The sequence below is a fragment of the Macrotis lagotis genome, chromosome X (assembly GCF_037893015.1).
Source record: "Macrotis lagotis isolate mMagLag1 chromosome X, bilby.v1.9.chrom.fasta, whole genome shotgun sequence".
NCBI classification, from domain to species: Eukaryota; Metazoa; Chordata; class Mammalia; order Peramelemorphia; family Peramelidae; genus Macrotis; species Macrotis lagotis.
This window is the reverse complement of record NC_133666.1, coordinates 486791617-486811087: the sequence shown is the minus strand read 5'-3', so window position 1 is coordinate 486811087 and position 19471 is coordinate 486791617.

The window sequence follows — 19471 nt, the reverse complement described above, 5'->3', positions numbered from 1 at the left end:
ATGTGTGCTCTCCTCCTTTCCCCTACCTGTCAGACAAAGATGCCTGAACCAGGAATCTGAACAAAATCACTAAAGGAATAAACCCAGAAACTTCAAATCAGATATAAATTTAAGAAAAAAGAAGTCATTGGAACAGAAAATGATCAATAAAAAGAATTGAAATCCTAGTTCTGATTAACTCCTATTATTCTGAATTAATTTACTTATTTTCTTTGGGATGCTGTTCTCTGATTTCATTTACATTGATAAAATTCTATAATTTTTCGGTGACAGCATTTCAAATATTTGAATACAGTTATCACACCTCCTCTTAGTTTCTTCTTAGTCATTTGATTTCATCATATTTTATACAAGATATTAAAAGTATATTCTGTCACTTGCAACTTAAATTATTTTCTTTTTAAATCAGGTTTGCAACATGAGTCAAATAATCTCACATCTTATTTTTTTCATCTCCATTGGGTATGCCCCCAACATTTTTCTCCAAGTTGAATCAGGTGTGAAAGAATGTCACGTAGTCAGTTCATAGTCCTGGTGGGAAGTCACTTAAAGATTTGTAATGCTTTAGCGATTTGAGCCTTAAGATTGGAGGCAAAGTCAACAATATAAATGCAAAAATTCAGGAAATTCTAGAGAACAATGGTAGATCAGGGAATGGTGAAGAAAACACAGGATTGTCTTTTAGAAGACATGAATATTGGCTGCAGCTCTCTCTATGACTTGCTGGCCACCCCAGAACTTTGTAGATCAATGTAGCACAGGTAGATGTTTTTTAAGACTCTTCTAGCTCTAACTAGCTGAAAGATAACAAATGAAAAGGTTCTAACAGAAACAAAACAGTAACACAGATAACATACATTTAAAAGAATTTGAAAGAGGGATAGATTGCTCTGTATCAGAATAGACTAGTTGATATCCCTTAAGATGAATGCTTTATTTTATAAAAGAATGTCTATCTTGATACTGTTGTGTACATGTGTGTATATTTTCATTTGCCTCTCTTAAGTTAAGAGTCTTTGTGATAATTATGTGAACAGAAGTTCTTCTCTGAGCTTAGGTAAATCTATAAATTGTGGTGTTTTCTTCTTAGTTTCTGTTGTGTTATATATCCCACTATCTGAAATTCCAGTGGTATATTAATCCCTGCCTCAGTGTTTTTTCTCTACTCTTAAGGGGTTTAAGGGATGTCTAGATTATCTGGCAATGACTCTAAATCTTTGGTGTCCATCTGTAGGGGGTTGGGTACCCTGGATCTGGTTCCATTTAACAGTCAGCTTAACTTTTACAAAGGAATAGTTTCAAAATGATAATAGCAAATCTACCAACATAAAATATCTATACATAATGCATGCACAGAGAAAATTGGATGTGTTGGTTGTTTCTTGTCCCTTATTGAAGAAGACTAAATAGACATCACTATTTTAGAGAAAAAATATGGTGTGTCTGACTGTGGTTGATTAGACCAATAGAAGCTCAGAATGTGCTACCACAAACAGTTCATGTGAACACCTGGAGTATTGGCTCTCAACTTATGAACCTCACATTTCCTTTGAATTGCTTCAATTCTGCCTTACTCATAGAGTGCAGCACCCTCTATGATGAAGGCACTCTATACAGGGTGGTCCTATGCTAGTATCTCCCATGCTGCCTAATCAATTCTAAAGTTTTTAAGAGTGACCTTTAGGGTGTCCTGATATAATTTGTTCTGACCCCCTTGTGAGAGCTTGCCCTGTGTGGATTTCTCCATAAAATCTTTTTGGCAAGTGTAATTTGTCATTCTAACAATGTGACTAGTTCAGCATAGTCGCTCTTTCTGTAATAAGGTTTAAATGCTTGGCAATTTAGCTCAAGATTTCATGTTATTGTCTGGTACCTTCTCTTACCAGGTGATCTTCAGAATCTTCCTAAAACAATTTAAATGGAAGCAATTCAGTTTCCTGACATGATGCTGATAGACTGTTCAGGTTTCACAGGCATACATCAATGAGGTCAGGACAATAGTTCTGTAGACCTTCAGTTTGGTATTCAGTCTAATACCTCTTCTCTCTCAAGCTTTCTTTAAGTGTCTCCCAAATAGGGGTGGCTAAGTGGCACAAGGGATAGAGCCCCGGCCCTGGAGTCAGGAGTACCTGAGTTCAAATCCTGCTTCAGATACTTAATATTTACCTAGCTGTGTGGCCTTAGGTAAGCCACTTAACCCCATTGCCTTGAAAAAAACTAAAACTAAAAAAAAAAAAGTCTCCCAAATACTGAGCTAGCTCTGGCAACACATGTGTCAAACTCATTATCAATGTGTACCTCCCTAGAAAGGACACTGCCAAGGTAAGTGAACTTATACATGGTATTCAAAACCTCTCCATTTGTTATAATTTGCTGAAAACATTCATAATTCTAATGTAAATATTAATACTACTAACCTCACAGTCATGTTTAGTTGTATTACCTGGTTGTTTCTTGTTTTTATAAGTGCAAATAAACATACAGAGACATACACATAGAGAGTCCCACAAATAAATAAATAAATAAATAAATAAATAAATATATATATATATATATATAAACCTTATGATACATACTTAAAATTATTATATATATGTATATATATATATATATATATATATATATATATATATACATATATTTTATCAATTCCCTCTCTGTAGGTGGATTGTATTTTCCTTCATGGGTCCTTTGTAGTTGACTTGAATATTTTTATCGCTCAATAACTAAGTTGTTCACAGTTATGCCTCAAGTAATATTGCTGATATTCTATACAATGCTTTCCTTGGTTCTGCTCATTTCATTTTTCATTATTTTCTAAAATCAACCTGTTCATTGCTTCTTCTAACACAGTAGTATTAACAACACAATCATATAACATACTTCTTTAGCCATTCCCAACTGATGAACATCTCATTTTCTAGTTCTTTGTCACAACAAAAAAAGCTGTTAGAAATATTTTAGAACTTATAGGTCCTTTTCTTTTTCCTCAGATCACTTTGGGAAACAAACCAATTAATGGAACAGTTGGGATAACTCTTTAGGTATAACTTCAGATTGCTCTCCAAAATGGTTGGACCAGTTAACAATTCCACCAACAATGGATGTGTTCCAATTTTTCCACATGCATTCCAACATTTGTCATTTTTCTATGTTAACATTTTATTTTATTTTATTTTTACAATTACATGCTACAAAAGTTTTTCAATATTCATTCTCTTGCATAGTAATAAGTTATTCATTTTTCTATCATCTTTCCTTCCCACTTCCCTCCATTCAGGGGCTAACAGTCTGGTAAGATTTCCATGTATATTTGTGTTTAACATATATGTTTTGTATATGAGGAATTAGGACTAAGGGCAAAGAAAGAAAACCATAGGATACGAAGGGAAAACAATAGAACAATTTTTAAAAAGTGAACATAGTAAACATTCAGATTCTGTGGGGTTTTGGGGGGGGTTGCTTTTTTCCCCCCCTCTGGATGTGAATGGCATCACCCATATAAGGTCAACCAGGGTAATGCAAGCTCTCTGAACTGCTGAGAGGAGCTTCATCCATCATAGCTGATCAGCACACAATGTTTTTAATGTATACAATGATCTCTTGATTCTGCTCCCATCACTCAGCATCAGTTCAAATTATTCTTGCCATGCTTCTCTAGAGTCTGGCCATTTTTGGTTTCTTAAAGAACAATAGTATTCTATAGCATTCATATACCGTAACTTGTTCAGCCATTCCCCAGGTGATGGGAATTCCCTCAAATTCCAATTCTACAACAAAAAGAGCTGCTAGAAATATTTTTGAACATGTGGAATTTATCCTGTTCTTTATGATCACTTTTGGATATGGGTCTAGTAGTATTGGTGTTGCTGGGTCACAGAGGATGATAGTTATATTGCTCTGTGGGCATGGTTCCAGATTGCTCTTCATAATGATTGACTTAGTTCACAATTCCACCAACAGTGCAACAATGTCCCAATCTTCCCACACCCTCTTCAACATTGATCATTTGCCCTTATAGTCATCTAAATGAATCTGATAGGTGTGCGGTATTACCTCATAGTTGTTTTAATTTGTATTTCCCTAATCAAAAATGATTTGGAGTATTTTTTCATATGATTACAGCTTTAATTTCTTCTTTTGAAAAACTACCTGTACATTTCCTTTGATCATTTTTCAATTGAGGAATGACTTAAAACTTCATAAATTTTATCCAGTTCTCTATATAGTTTAGAAATAAGACCTGTATCAGAAACTCAAGCTGTGAAAATTGTTTCTTGGTTTTCTTTTTCCTTCTAATCCTAGCTGCATTGGCTTTTTTAGTGCAAAACCTTTTTAATTTAAGAGTCAAAATAATTCATTATGAACTTTATAATGTACTCTATTTCTTGTTTGGTCATAAATTTCTTTGTTTTTAATAGATCTGGCAACTAGAGTATTTCTTGATCTGTGAATTGCTCCATGGCATCACCCTTCATTTCTCATACACAATTTGACCCTATTTTGTTTTGCATATATAGAAAAACTGATGATTTATTTGGGTTTAATTTTATATCCTACTACTTTCCTGATGCTGTTAATTGTTCCAAGTATTTTCAATTTATTTTCTAGGGTTCTCTAAGTATGCCATTATATCATCTGCAAAGAGTGAAAGTTTTGCTTCTTCACTGCCAATTCTAATTCCTTCAACTTTTTTTTTCTCTTATAGCAAAAACTAAAAATTCTAATACTATATTGAAAGGTAGTGGTGATAAAGGATATCATTGTTTCACTCTGATGTTATTGGAAATGCTACTAGTTTATCCCCATTACATATAATGTTTGTTGATGATTTTAAATAGATAGGCTTATTATGGGGGGAGGGTAACACTTCTTTATTTTTGAGAGCATTAAATATGTTATTTTTTTTGAATTTTACAAGTTTTCCCTCAATCTCCCTCCCTCCCCCCACCCCACCAAAGGCAGTCTGGTAGTCTTCACAATGTTTCCATGCTACATACATTGATCAAATTGAATGTGTTGAGAGAAAAAGCACATCCTTAAGGAAAAAAAATAAAATATAAGAGATAGCAAACTTACACAATACACAAAATAACTTTTTTTTAAAAATTAAAGGTGATAGCCTTTGGTCTTTGTTTAAACTCCACAATTCTTTCTTTGGATACAGATAGTATTCTCCTTCTCAGATACCCTAAGATTGTCCTTGATTATTGCACTGATGAAATGAGCAAGTCCATTAAGGTTGATCATAAACTCCATGTTGCTATTATGGTGTACATCTCACTCAGCATCAGTTCATGCAAGTATTTCCAGGCTTACCTGAAACAGTAGTGTTCCATGATATACAGATACCACAGTTTGTTCAGCCATTCCCCAATTGATGGACATATACTCAATTTCCAATTCTTTGCCACCACAGAGTTGCTATGAAGATTTTTGTACAAGTGATATTTTTATCCTTTTTCATGATCTCTTCAGGGTATAGAGCCAGTAGTGGTATTGCTGGATCAAAGGGTATACACGTTTTTATTGCCCTTTGGGCATAATTCCAAATTGCTCTCCATAAAGGTTGGTTAAGTTCTCAGCTCCATCAATAATATATTAGTATTCTAGATTTCCCATATCTGTTCCAAAATTGATCATCATCCTTTCTGGTCATATTGGCCAGTCTGAGAGGTGTGAGGTAAAACCTCAGAGATGCTTTAATTTTCATTTCTCTAATCAGTAATGATTTAGAGCAATTTTTCATATGACTATGGATTTCTTTGATTTCTTCATCTGTAAATTGCCTCTACATATCCTTTGACCATTTGCCATTTGGAGAATGGCTTGGTTTTTTTTATAAATTTGCCTCAGTTCTCTATATATTATAGAAATGAGTCCTTTGTCAGAAATACTAGTTGTAAAAATTGTTTCCCAGTTTACTACATTTATTTTCATCTTGGCTATAGTGGTTTTATTTGTGCAAAAAAATTTTAATTTAATGTAATCAAATTTATCCAGTTTGTTTTTAATGATATTCTACATTTCTTCCTTGGTCATAAATTGCTTCTCTTTCCATAGATCTGATAGGTAAATTATTCCTTGATCTCCAAGTTTGTTTATAATATTGTCTTTTATGTTTAAATCCTGTATTTATTTTTATCTTATCTTGGTATAGGTTGTGAGACATTGATCTAATCCAAGTTTCTGCCATACTAACTTCCATTTTTCCCAACAGTTTTTATCAAAGAGAGAGTTTTTATCCCAAAAGCTGGACTCCTTGGGTTTATCAAACAGAAGATTACTATAATTATTTCATGCTATTGCACCTAGTCTATTCCACTTATCTACCACTCTATTTCTTAGCCAACACCAGACAGTTTTGATGGGTGATGCTTTATAATATAATTTTAGATCTGAGAAGGCTAAGTCAATTTCTTATGTACTTTTAAAAAAATTAAATCCCTGAATATTCTTGACTTCTTCTTTCTCTATATGAATTTACTTACAATTTTTTCTAACTCATTAAAGTAATTTTTTGGAAGTTTGATTGGTAAGGCACTAAATAAGTAGTGTAATTTAGGTAGAATTGTCATTTTTATTATATTAGCTTGGCCTATCCATGAGCAGTTGACATTTGCCCAGTTATTTAAATCTGATTTTATTTGTGTGAGAAGTGTTTTATAGTTGTTTTCATAGAGCTTCTGAGTCTGCTTTGGCAGGTCTGAAGTTACTTTAAATGGGATTTCTCTTTCTAGCTCTTGCTGCTGTATCTTGCTAGTAATATATACATACATACATATATATATATATATATATATGTATATGCTGAGGTTTGATGAGGTTTTATTTTATATCCTGCAACTTTGCTAAATTTGCTAATTGTTTCTAGTAGCTTTTAAGATGATTTTTTAGGATACTCTAAGCAAACTATCATGTCATCTACAAAGAGTGAGAGTTTTGTTTCTTCCTTTCCAATTCTAATTACCTCTATTATTTATTATTTTAAAGAGAACTCTATTTATTGCTATATTCTCTTGTGTTTTTACAGGAATGGATGTTGAATTTTGTCAAAGATTTTTTTCTCCATCTACTGAGATAATCACATGATTTCTGTTGGGTTTGTTATTGATATGTTCAATTATGTTGAATGTTTTCTTGATATTGATCCTTCCCTGCCTAGCTGACCATGGTGTATTATTCAAGTAATAACTTGTCGCAATCTCTGCTAAGATTTTATTTAAAGATATTTGCATCAGTGATCATTAAGGGAACTGGGCTATAATTTTCTTTGTCTGTTTTGACCCTGGTTTAGATGTCAGAATTTTTCTTTCTTTTTTAAATCAGATTAACAAAAGGTTTGTGTATTCTATTGCTTTTTATTTATAAATCCTATTCTAGTTTTCTTTATTACATCAATAATTTTCTTACTTTCAAATTTCTTAATCTCTCCTTTGATTTTCAAAATTTCTTATTTTAATTGAGGATCATTAATTTTGTTTTTTCAAGCTTTTTTATCATTGATTCCCCAATCATTGATCTCCTCTTCATTTATTTATTTATTTATTTATTCAAACATTTATAGATATAAAATTTCCACCCCCAAAAACAGCTTTGGCTACCTCCCATAAATTTTTATGACATCTCAGTGTTTTAATTTTTTTAGATGAAATGGTTGATATTTCTATGATTTGATATTTGATCATTTATTCTTTTTTGCCATTTTATTTTTTTTATTTTCATACATTTGTACATGTATATTTCTAAGTTACAACATTTCCCTCCCCTCTTTCTTACCAACCCTGTCCCCTCAGTAGGAAACAGTCTGATTAGAATTTTACAAACATATTTTGTTAAATATATCTACAAATTAGCAATTTTTGGCATGAGGAATTAGGATTAAGGGAAAGAGATACAGAAGATACTTTTTTATAAAGTATTCATCAGATTCTGTAGGGGTGTTTTTTTTTCTGTGCATTTTGTCTTGTTTTGTTTTTCTTCCTCTGGTTGGGGATAATATAGTCCATAACCAGTCTAATACAGTTGTCCAAGCTCTCAGGACTGTCAAGAGGAGTTGTGTCCATCAAGATTGTTCATCTCATAATGTTGTTGATGTGTACATTGTTCTCTTGACTCTGCTCCCTTCTCTCAGCATCAGATCCCATAAGCCATTCCATGCTTCTCTAGAGTCCAACAATTCATGGTTTCTTATAGAACAATAATATTACATAGTATTCATGTACCATAACTTGTTTAGCCATTCCCCAATTGATGGGCATCCCCTCAATTTCCAAATCTTTTCCACTACAAAGAGAGCTGATGTGAATATTTTGGAATATTGTAGGACTTTTCCCATTTATTACAATTTCTTCTGGATATAGTCCTAGAATTGGAATTGTTGACTCAAAAGGTATGGACAATTTTATTGCTCTTGGAGCATAGTTCCATATTGCTCTCCAGAAATGATGATCTGTTCACAACTCCATCAGCAATGCATCAATGTCCCAGTCCTCCTACAAACTCTCCAACATTGATTGTCTTCCCTTTTTTCATCTGGGCTAATCTAATAGGAGTGATATGATACCTCATTGCTGTTTTAATTTGCATTTTTCTAATCAATAGTGATTTGAAGCATTTTTTCATATGATTACATATAGAAAAGTACATAATCCTCATTCAGTTTTCTCCAGAGAAAAAGAAAAAATCTCCAAGTCCAGATGGATTTACAAGTGAATTTTACCAAATACTTAAGGAATAATTAATCCTAATTCTACATAAACTATTTTTAAAAATAGGAGACCAAATTCTGCTAAATTCTTTTTATGAAACCAATATGATGCTGATACCTAAACCAGGAAGAGCCAAAACAGACAAAGAAAATTACAGACTAATCTCCCTAATGAACATTGATGTACATATCTTAAAAGAAATTTTAGCAAAGAGATTGCAACAAGTTACTACTTGGGATAATACACCACGATCAGATAGGGTTTTTACTAGTTAGGCAAGGAAGGTTCAATAGTAGGAAAACACTTAAAATAATTGAACATATCAATAACAAAACTAACAGAAATCACATGATTATTTCAATAGATGCTGACATCATGAATCAAAGTATTATGCAAAGCCAAATCATTCATGACCCATTTATACCTTCCTCCTCCCAACACACTCCCTACAATTGTAGCCAAAGCATCAAGCAAAGTAAACTGGCTTAATGATCTTTTCATGTCCAGTGCCTCTAGTATACTCTCTCACTCTATCTCTATGGTATTCCAAACATAGCCCCACAACCCTTCCCAGTCAAAGTATTGGCTATACTTTTTCCCTCTGTACTTTTAGCAGTCCAAGCATGGTAATATAACCCTTGTTTACTAAAGTATGGATTAACCCAAGTTCACTTCTTAATTTATATCTGACCTTTCTAAGTCACCCTCTTTCCTTATTATGTTACTTGATTAAAGTATCTAGTGAAGTAAGGTCACTTCAAGATTTAATTATGATAGAGCCTTTAAATAGTCTCCCTCCCTTTGTCTCCATAGGAAATACACCCTCATAATCAACATCCCTTCATGTCTCATTTATATCTATATCCTATAAGTATAATTCCCTCAACTATATTCTACTCTTTAACTATTCTAAGAGAAATACAAGAGTTACAAGTGTTATCTTCCCTTGTAGGGATGTATACAATTTAATGTTCTTAACTAGTGTTTTTTTCCCCCTTTCCATTTACATTTTTAAGTATGCCTTGTGTCTTATATTTACATGTCTTGAGTCTTATATTTGGGGATCAAATTTTCTGTTCAGACCTGGACTTATTATCAGAAAATTATGAAAGTCCTCTATTCCATTGAAAGTCTACCTTTTTCCCCTGACAGAATATGCCAAATTTTGCAGGATAGTTAAATTTTGGCCTTAATACAAGATACTTTGCCCTCTAAAATATCATAGTCCAAGTCCTCTTAATGGAAGCTGATAAATCCCATGTAATTTTGATTGTGATTACTTTGTATATAGATAGATTTTTTTGACTGCATTATTTTCTCTGTTAGTTGAGAATTCTGGATTTGGCTATGATAGTCCTTGGAGTTTTATTAGAAATGAGGAAAGAGTGGTTATGTCATTTCCCAAAATTTCAGAAATAGAAGGTGACAGTCAGGATTTGTGTTCAGATTCCAAGAATCTAAGTTCAGTTTTCTTTTAATTGCATCATAATCTCTAAGGCTCTACCAGTTAAAAATTTCTGATCCCATGTGAACTCAGTAAACAGTTTCCTAGAGGGAAGGACAATCCCTTTAGAATTGGGTCTAAAATATCAATCTGTCAGTTCAACTTTTTTGTTACTTCTTCCGCCTAGACAATAAAATATGATTAACAAATAATGAAAGTTGCTGGAGGAAAATATGATTATTTTTATTGTTGTTTTAACTATAGGAAAAAATAAAATTTACCATGTAATTTTCTCATTGAACTTCCTGGCAATTACATAAAAATACCAGAAGAACCAGCAAATTATTTTTTTAAAGCACTCTTGGAAGATGAAGGAAAGAAACAGGCATATATATATATATATATATATATATATATATATATATATATATATATATATATGTGACCTATCAAAAGAAAGTTGAATTCTTCTCTTAGATCCACAGAAGAACAATTTTTGAGGACTAGTAGTGGGGATGTACAACTTCTTTGCAATATAGCTCTCAAAATGTAATTTTCTGTCATTTGAATCAATTAATGATTTAGGTAGCAATTGGAGACTCTTGAAGGTAGCAGGAAAATGTGGGAAAATATCTTATTGATCCAAAAATGTTTCTCATCAAGAAGAGCTGAATGCATTGAGAAGAGATTGAGAATGGGATATTGCATTTTTTTTCAGCCTATATTCTGTTTGATGGGACAGGGATTTAAAAGCTTTTGGGTAACCGTGGTTATTAAAGACCTGTCCTCTTCATTTTTGTATTTTCTCCTTCTATATGAATTCAAATGAAGAAAATAGATTTGATGAACTGTAAACAGTACAATACTAATTTACCTGTTCAATATATACAGGGAAAACCCCCATCTGTGAGGCCTCTATTTTAGGCCTTAATTTCTATAAAGAATCAGGTCAAGAATACAGGGATCTCTCGAGATATCATAGTATGGCAGCTGTGCTAAACTATTACAGTATTCTCCAGAGAAAGGAGGTGGAAGGGACAGAGACAGACAAGATAGTCTTGAAAGCCCTTTCTAAGTCATAGGAGAACTAAATACCTCCTTTTTCATTACTTTATTGGAAGTGAATTTCTTCTGAAGTTAAGATGGTGCTGTTAGACTTAATTCTTTCCTGCTGCTGAATACCAGATCTCCTATCAACCAGACATCAGCCCCTATATTCTGTTTAATATGAATTTTATTAAGTCTAGTGGTTCACAGGTTTACTAGTCAAATGGTGTTGAAACCTAATATAAAAAATGGTTTCCTAGCATGAAAGTCAAGTAGCAACCATATGAGAATTGATTTTTACATTAAAAAGAAAAAAAATCACAAAATGCAATGACTCTACATTCAAATTCATCCTGCTGTGCTCAGAAAGTTAAAAATATGGCTTAACTAAAAACAGTTGGTCAACTATAAAATATGTTTACATAAGAGGCAGTCATTTATGCCTTTTAACATCCTAGAAGTTCAAAGTAGAGGGCTTACTAATTAGAGCAGCTTTACTCCATCCATTACTCAACATAAACAGGTATATATTCTGCAATATTTCTAAACCATGCATTGGATCAAAATAGGAGTTTAATTACTATTTAACTGATTGGAAACTCATTATTCCATCAAGCAGTCTTTTTCATATCTGAATACATCTCACTGTTAGAAGTTAAATTTATTTATTGCAGATAACATGTATCTTTATTTTTGTAGAATAAAATAAAATTAATTATAAATAATGCTTTCTTTTCTCCTTTGATACTTGAAAATAAAGAATTGTTTCAATTTAATACTTTGTTTCATTTTTCATCTTATCATTTTCTTTTTATGTCCTCTACTATCCCAAATTTAATCTCCTTATCAGCTTCTGGGATTTCCCCTCTAGTCCCTTTATAAGGTCTACATGTAGAATCTTTGAAAGTCTCAAAATGAGCCACTATATTGTAGTACAAAGAATCTTGTAGAATACAGAATCACAGGACTTGGGTTTGAATCTTTTCTCTGCTACTTACTCTTTGAATGGCACTAAAAATAGAGATAGATATAGAGATAGGGAGTCAAGCTGTGATTTGCAGTATGGAACTTCAGGAGAGGAGGCAGATTCTCTTGGTCAAGAATTCTTTCTTTTGAAAGAGGAAATGGAAATTCCTCTACCGAGTAAAAGTCCATGAAAGCTTTCTCTGAATATTGTAATCTGAGATGCCCAGGGATACTTAGTTACCTTAGATGCCTTATTGGAAGGTTAAATGATTTGGCCATTGTCATAGTTTATTTCAGAGGCAGGGCTTGACCCCATGTATTTCCAAGCTTCAGGCCTCCTTGCTCTCTATATTGCCTCTCATGTGTCCTTTATCCAATTTTTTTAAACTTTTGCAAGGCAGTGTGGTTATGTGACTTGCCCAAGGTCACCCGGCTAAGTGAATATTAAGTATCTGAGGTCAGGTTTGAACTCAGATCCTCCTGACTCTAGTCCCAGTGCTCTATCCATTTTATCACTAGCTGCCACTAAAAGCAAAAAATATTGAATAAGATGATTTATATAGTTCCTTTTAATCTTGAATGTTCTTTTACTTTTTTAATATTTCAAATGTAGAATTCCAGCTATCATCTATGAGATAATTTTTGTTAAATTAGTAGTACAATTCTTTCTAATCATGTAAAGATTTGGGTAACTGTTTCATGCTATTTATTTCACTCAAGGAATCACTGGCATTTCACTGTATATTAGTTCTCACAGGCAAATGAATTAATGAATGATAATAAGAATAAAAATTAGTGCTTTTGGGTGGGAAAGAACATTAAATGCAGAACTTGGAGTCAAGAAAATTTGATTTCAAACCCTATCTTAAACATTCCCTACCTAAATGACTCTGGGCAAATCATTAAGCATCTCTTAAGTCTCACTTTCCTCTTCTGGGAAATCAGTGTAATAATAGCATTTCTAGCACAGAGTAATAGTAAAGATCAAAACGAATTGATATATGTGAAATATCTGGCAAATCTTAAAGAGCTATATAAATGTTAGCTATTATAATTGCATTCAATATGCCAGCATGATGCTAAACACTGAAGAAACAGAGTCACAGACCTTAAAGAACTTAATTAATCAATTAATTTGAATCACTAACTTCTAGATTAGTAAGGGAAGATAATACAGTTAGGGAGCAATGGCCAAGGAAGGGTATTTTAATTAGAGAAGTCAAAGGTACTAAGGTAAGAAGAATTATAGAATAATAATCAACAGGCCCTTTTCAGATGTAACAGTACTTAGTCTGATTACAAGTTGTAATATTTGGGGGATAAGGGAAGCTATATGATATGAATATATCTAAAAAGCATAGCCAGTTGACTGAAACCAATCTAAGTTTAATGAGTTCTCTTCCATCAACACAACTCAAGGGCAGGGGAGGGAGAGAACTGCAGGCTGAAAGGGTGTATTTTTCCTATATTACAGAAACTACCAGTGCATCATTTGAAATGCTTAGCAGTTCCTGTTAGCAGATGCTCCACATAGTTCCAAATGCAACAATTCAGGCCCACATAGCAGATGCTTAGTCCTTACTGATTAACTATATGAAAAGATTTATTGCTCAATTTTAAAAAAATCAGAATTTAAAGAAATATGAATCTCATGAAATCCCACCAATTTAAGTTAATTCTCTGAAAGCTTCAAAGATACTAAGACAATATTTCCTACAACTAATTTGTCTTTCTTATGTGTTTTTAAAGGTTTAGAATTGAAAGGTGCTTTACATATTTTTCATTCCACACATTCCCTCTCTTTTAATAGTGAAGGGAATTGAGAACAAGAAAGGTAAGTAATGAGCAGAGTTGCAGAGGTAGTTTCTAGAGAATTAGTATTCTAAATAGCATTTATATAGCACTTTTAGGGTTAACATAGCATGTATATGTCAACTCATTTTGCCCATATAATAGCCCTATGAGTTGTCACATTACACCCCATTTTATAGATTAAAATCTAAGACTGAGAGAGGTTAAATAACTTGCTTAGGATCACATACCAAGTATCTAAGGCAAGATCTGAACTCATGTCTTCCTGTCTACAAGTTCATAATTCTATCTATTGTTCCACTTCTCTGCCTCTAGTAACAAATATAAATACTAAATCCACAAAAATCATCCTTGAGACCTGAACTGGCATAAAGTTTTCTAAGTCTGTTCTTTGTCACAAGACTATTTTGCAAGAGTTATTACTCCATCAGTCATATTTAGGCTGATGGATATTTCCTATCCATACTTCTAAAGAAGTTTGTATGACTTCTCTGATTTCCCCAAGGGCTAGAACCAAGACTGATACAAAGAAATTTTTCTGTCTTCAAACTACAAAAAGAGTTACTTCAGGATGATTCACTTATCTTTCTAGAGATATTGAGGTTATGGATAAAAATAGAAACCACTAGAACCATCTGTAAGCCAAATAGAAACCATAGTGGGATGGCCACTGAAAGCACTCCCCGATTCCCAATGTCCTGGGCCCTAGAGTCAGGCTGTCCTACAAAAGATCTCATTCTTTAATCTTCATGTCAAATGTTTATTTTTGTGCTATGATTCTCTCCTTGTTAAAAATGTCTCAGAAGCTCATTAAGAATGAAAGGTGAAGCATGGAATATAATGATGGTAAAAAGTTTTTAAGGCAGTTAAATATTCCTTATCTACAAAGTACCACATGCTTCAAAAAGATAGTGACTTAGAGATTAGCTCTCTACCCATTCCTATTAATCATTAGTAAAAATCGTTCACATTTATGTTGTGTAGTAGCATTGTCAAACACTCTCCTCATGACAACAGTGTGATGTATTGAGCATGACATTCTCCTCACTGTAAAGAAAAAAAAAACACCTAGATTCAGAGAGGTTAAACAATTTACCTATGTTTGTATAGCTGATATTTATGCCCAGGCTACCCTCATGACTCCTTATCAATTTCATTTTTTTTATACTATGCAAGCCTATCTTGTGGAATTAGGCATGTCCTGCAATTTTGTATACTATTCATTAAGATGAACAGAGTTCTGTTAGACATTTAGAAGACAAGAGAGCAATTAACTATTAATTTAGTTAGTGATCTGACATCTATGAATCCTGGATTATTTTTCCATTAATACTATTGAAATTCAGCTCTCAGTCAAATAATCATTCTTTCATTAAGTTAATCAGGTACATTAAGTGTAATCAGAGAAATACATGCACAAGGGAGTGGGGAGATTTTGTTCATATAATATTTCTAAAATTCTTTGAGATTCTCCCAGGAAAGGTATTGAATAAAACTGTCATAATGCTTAACATGGTAGATTCCAATAAATTGCAAAATTAACAATTAATCCATTTAAATGGACTCCAACTGAGAATTTAAAACAATATAAAATGTGCATTTTAAAATTAATGTATCTAACATCCTTTTCCTGCCAAAAATAAATAAATAAATATGGCTTTTGGCACAACCCTAATGTCATTTATTTTGGTATCATGTTTCTCAGGGGCATACAATAAAATCACTGCATCAATCTTTGTCAATTTCTTCCAGCAGTCATTAGTGAAATGTCACCTTCTGAATTCTTCACACCATGAGTGCAGGCAGCTTTAATGTTTCCAAATAAAAACTCAAGATCACATCATTACAAATATAAAAATATATAAAAGATGATAAAGTTTATTATTGCTATCATCAACAAATCACTTTCACATTGGAAATGTTATGATTCTATGGTTATATGAGGCTTTATTTACTCTTTCTATCCAGATTCATAAAATATATTCGCTTATGTAAGGTGAGGGAAACAGTCACTCCATCTTTTAAGACTCCTATCAAACCCCTCTTGAACCCTTACTTTTTAATAGGTAAGAATATATACCTCCTTAAATCAATTAATCAGGGTTTGATTTGATGTGAATGAGATTTGGACACTAATCAATCAACAGATCAATCAGTCAATCAAAATGCATTTCAACTAGGTTTGAAAGGAATTATATTCAGATTTGTTAAGGGACTTAATCAAACCTCATGAGACATTTATGAAATAGAGAGTGTTTCAAAACCTAAATAGTCCAGCATCTAGCAACTAAGTATAGAAAGCTTATTGCCAAATCCTCTGAGAAGTAATTATGTGGTGCTAGGAGAAGCAAGGGGAAATGAAAAGGAATTTTAGTGGGCTTAACCTTAGGCTAAGTCTTCTCCTTCCTCCTTGGGTAAGGGGAGGACTTCATGGATTTTTGAGGATTTAGACTTTTTTTAATCAGTATTCTTAATATGTTTTCATGGCAGTGTTGCCCAGAAACAATATCTATACAGGTAGATAAAAATAGAGGCAATAGTTCTTGTCTATGTCTTATGTCTTATGAATTTGATTCTCCTTAGAGGATCTATCCAACATACCTTTAGTCATAATATGGTTATTGTGAGAATTAAAGGAGATGATACATACAATATTTAAAAAACTACATAAATGCTAGCTAATAAGTACTAGAGTTAGGAAGACTCCTTTTCCTGAGTTCAAATATATCCTCAAACACTTGTTGCACAACCTTGGGCAAGTCACTTAAGTCTATTTCCCTGAATTTTTCTCATCTATAAAATGAGTTGTAGAAATAGCTAAGAAAATCCCAAATGGGGCCATAAAGAATTAAAAATAACTGAGAAATAACTGGACAAAACCACAAAAATTTACAACTCATTAATGTGTTTTTGGCACCAATAGGCATTCCAAAAAATAAATAAAAGCTTAGAAAAAATCTATGTATCATAAGTCAAATATGGTGGAATAAAATTTAGGCATATAATGGCTTGTTCCTTAGTTTCTTAGTAAGATACAAGAAAGTGGCTTCTGTTTGTTTCCTCTGCACATTCTTCCTAGTATAAATATTACATTTATGCAGGGTAAGTGGATAAATAACCCTCAATCTGAACCTATCATTGCCTCATTTACTGAGTGGACATGAATGAAAAAGTCATTGACCATATCAATCAAACTACTAGAAGTTACTTAAAACTTGAAGTATACCAACTGTCTATGGAAGAAGTATGGAATACCAATTTGTTCCTATTTTTCTCCAGTTCAGTTTTTCCTGAATGTTTCCTGGACTCTCTTGTCTAGGGATATTAATAACTCAAATAACAATTCATAATTTTTTTTGCTCTTTTCCAACTCTGATGATAATTTCTTTTCCAACTTCATGTATTTGGCCCCTGAAAGGATTATCCATTCACACTTTCTGAAGCAGTGAATTTACAAAGTAGTGAATTAGAATGCTTGAGGTGTGTAACTCCTCTTGACAGATAATGTTTGCATGACTGTGTGAAACTCAGAACTCAGAGCTCTGATTCTTTGAACTTATAAGTTAATAATAATATTAGCTAGCATTTATGTACTTTACTTTTATATGTATTATCTCCTTTGATTCTCATAACAACACTATGAGTTAGGTGATATTATCCTCATTGCATGGATGAAAAACTGAGGCACAGAAAGTGTAACTCACTTGTTTAAGGTCAGACAATTCATAAGTGTCCTGAAGCAGGATCTAATCTCAGACCTACCTAACTACAAGTCTGGCACTCTCAACTGAGCCCAACTATCTGTCTAGGTGCCTAATTTTAAATTTAGCCACATTTTAATTTAAACCACATTTCAGTTTAACTTTACTTTTTGATATTTCTACTAGGGTTTTGCTAAAGGCACAAACTCATAGTTTCTATGCTTTGCTTGTGAAGGAAGAATTGCTCAATTATAGGACAATATGATAATGTTCAATTAAATGGGTTATTTTCCTTTTTTTCTGATTAGAGTGATTTTTGAACAGAAAGAAAAACAAAATGATTAATAGAAAATTGAAACTCATAACTAAGAAAATGATAAGAAACCACAGGGCATCCCTCCTTGAGCTTAATTCACTGAAAACAGATGAATGACCTTACTAATTTCTAAAGTAAATAGCAAACATAACTGTCAATCCACTGTCAGTGATCTTTGAAAGATGTTCTAGGAATGGTTTTAGAGAGCTGATGAAGAACAAATGTCACTATTTCAAAAAAGGATGGGGGGGGGTTAAGAGGGAATGGAATATGCAAATTATAGGCCAGTAATTTTTATTTCAACAATACATGTAGAAATAGGTTGGGAGAAAAGGATATAAGGGCAAAAGGAAAAAATATATATTCAATAAGAGACATGCCAAGAGACAATGCTGGAACCAGATCAAGATGCAAAAAAAGTCACAGAAATGATGAATAAAATTTAGATCCTGATTCTATTGATTCAATTTTAATGCCCTTAATTCTAGTATTTTTAGACTACTAGTATGTAAACTAGTCTCCATATGTTGTTGCAAATCCTCCACACCTGAATGAGTATACCAACTAAGAAAATTGTATCATGACTAGGTTGAAGCATATCAATCAAAAATTTTTCCATTAATAATAAGAAAGATTCTGCTGAAATATTAAGAATTCAAGATAAGAAAGATAGTATGGTAGAGTGAAAATAACATGAGATTTGACATCAGAAATCCTGGTCCAAACCTAACTTTTCCTTTTTCTCACTGATCACATAAGACATATCACAGCCTCAATTTCCTTACTTTTAAAATGAGGTAATTCTTAAGTTCTTTTCCAAAATTGAGTCTTCTATGTTATTTTTGTTTTTGTTTTCTATCTTTGTGTGCCCAAAGTACCTCACATTATAGTCTGTATGTACTAGGTCCTTACAAATTTTGAAAAAATTTTAATTTACAATTAGATTTCTGTTCACACTAAGCTATTAAAAAAACATTTTCAAAGGTCAAACAATCTCTTAGTTACCAAATTAAATTGTGTCTCCTTTCTTGTTCTTTCAATACTATTGGGATCTGCTAAGCATATTTCATTCTTTTTATTTTCTCTTCTATGGTATTTGGATTATCATGATTTTGTTTCTATATATACAATCATTCTTTTTCTGTCTCTTCTTCTAGTTCCTCTATTTAATATAGATATTTGCCATGATTCAGTCTTTGGACTTCTTTCTTGATATCCTCTTCTTTGTAAATTTCTTCCTCATTTATGGCCTCAAATATTATTTCTATGCAAATGACTACTAGAGCTATATTCAACTCCTTCCTTACTGTATATATTTTTTTTTAGGTTTTTGTAAGGCAAATGGGTTAAGTGGCTTGCCCAAGGCCACACAGCTAGGTAATTATTAAATGTCTGAGACCGGATTTGAACCCAGGTACTCCTGACTCCAGGGCAGGTGCTTTATCCACTATGCCACCTAGCCTCCCCTACTGTA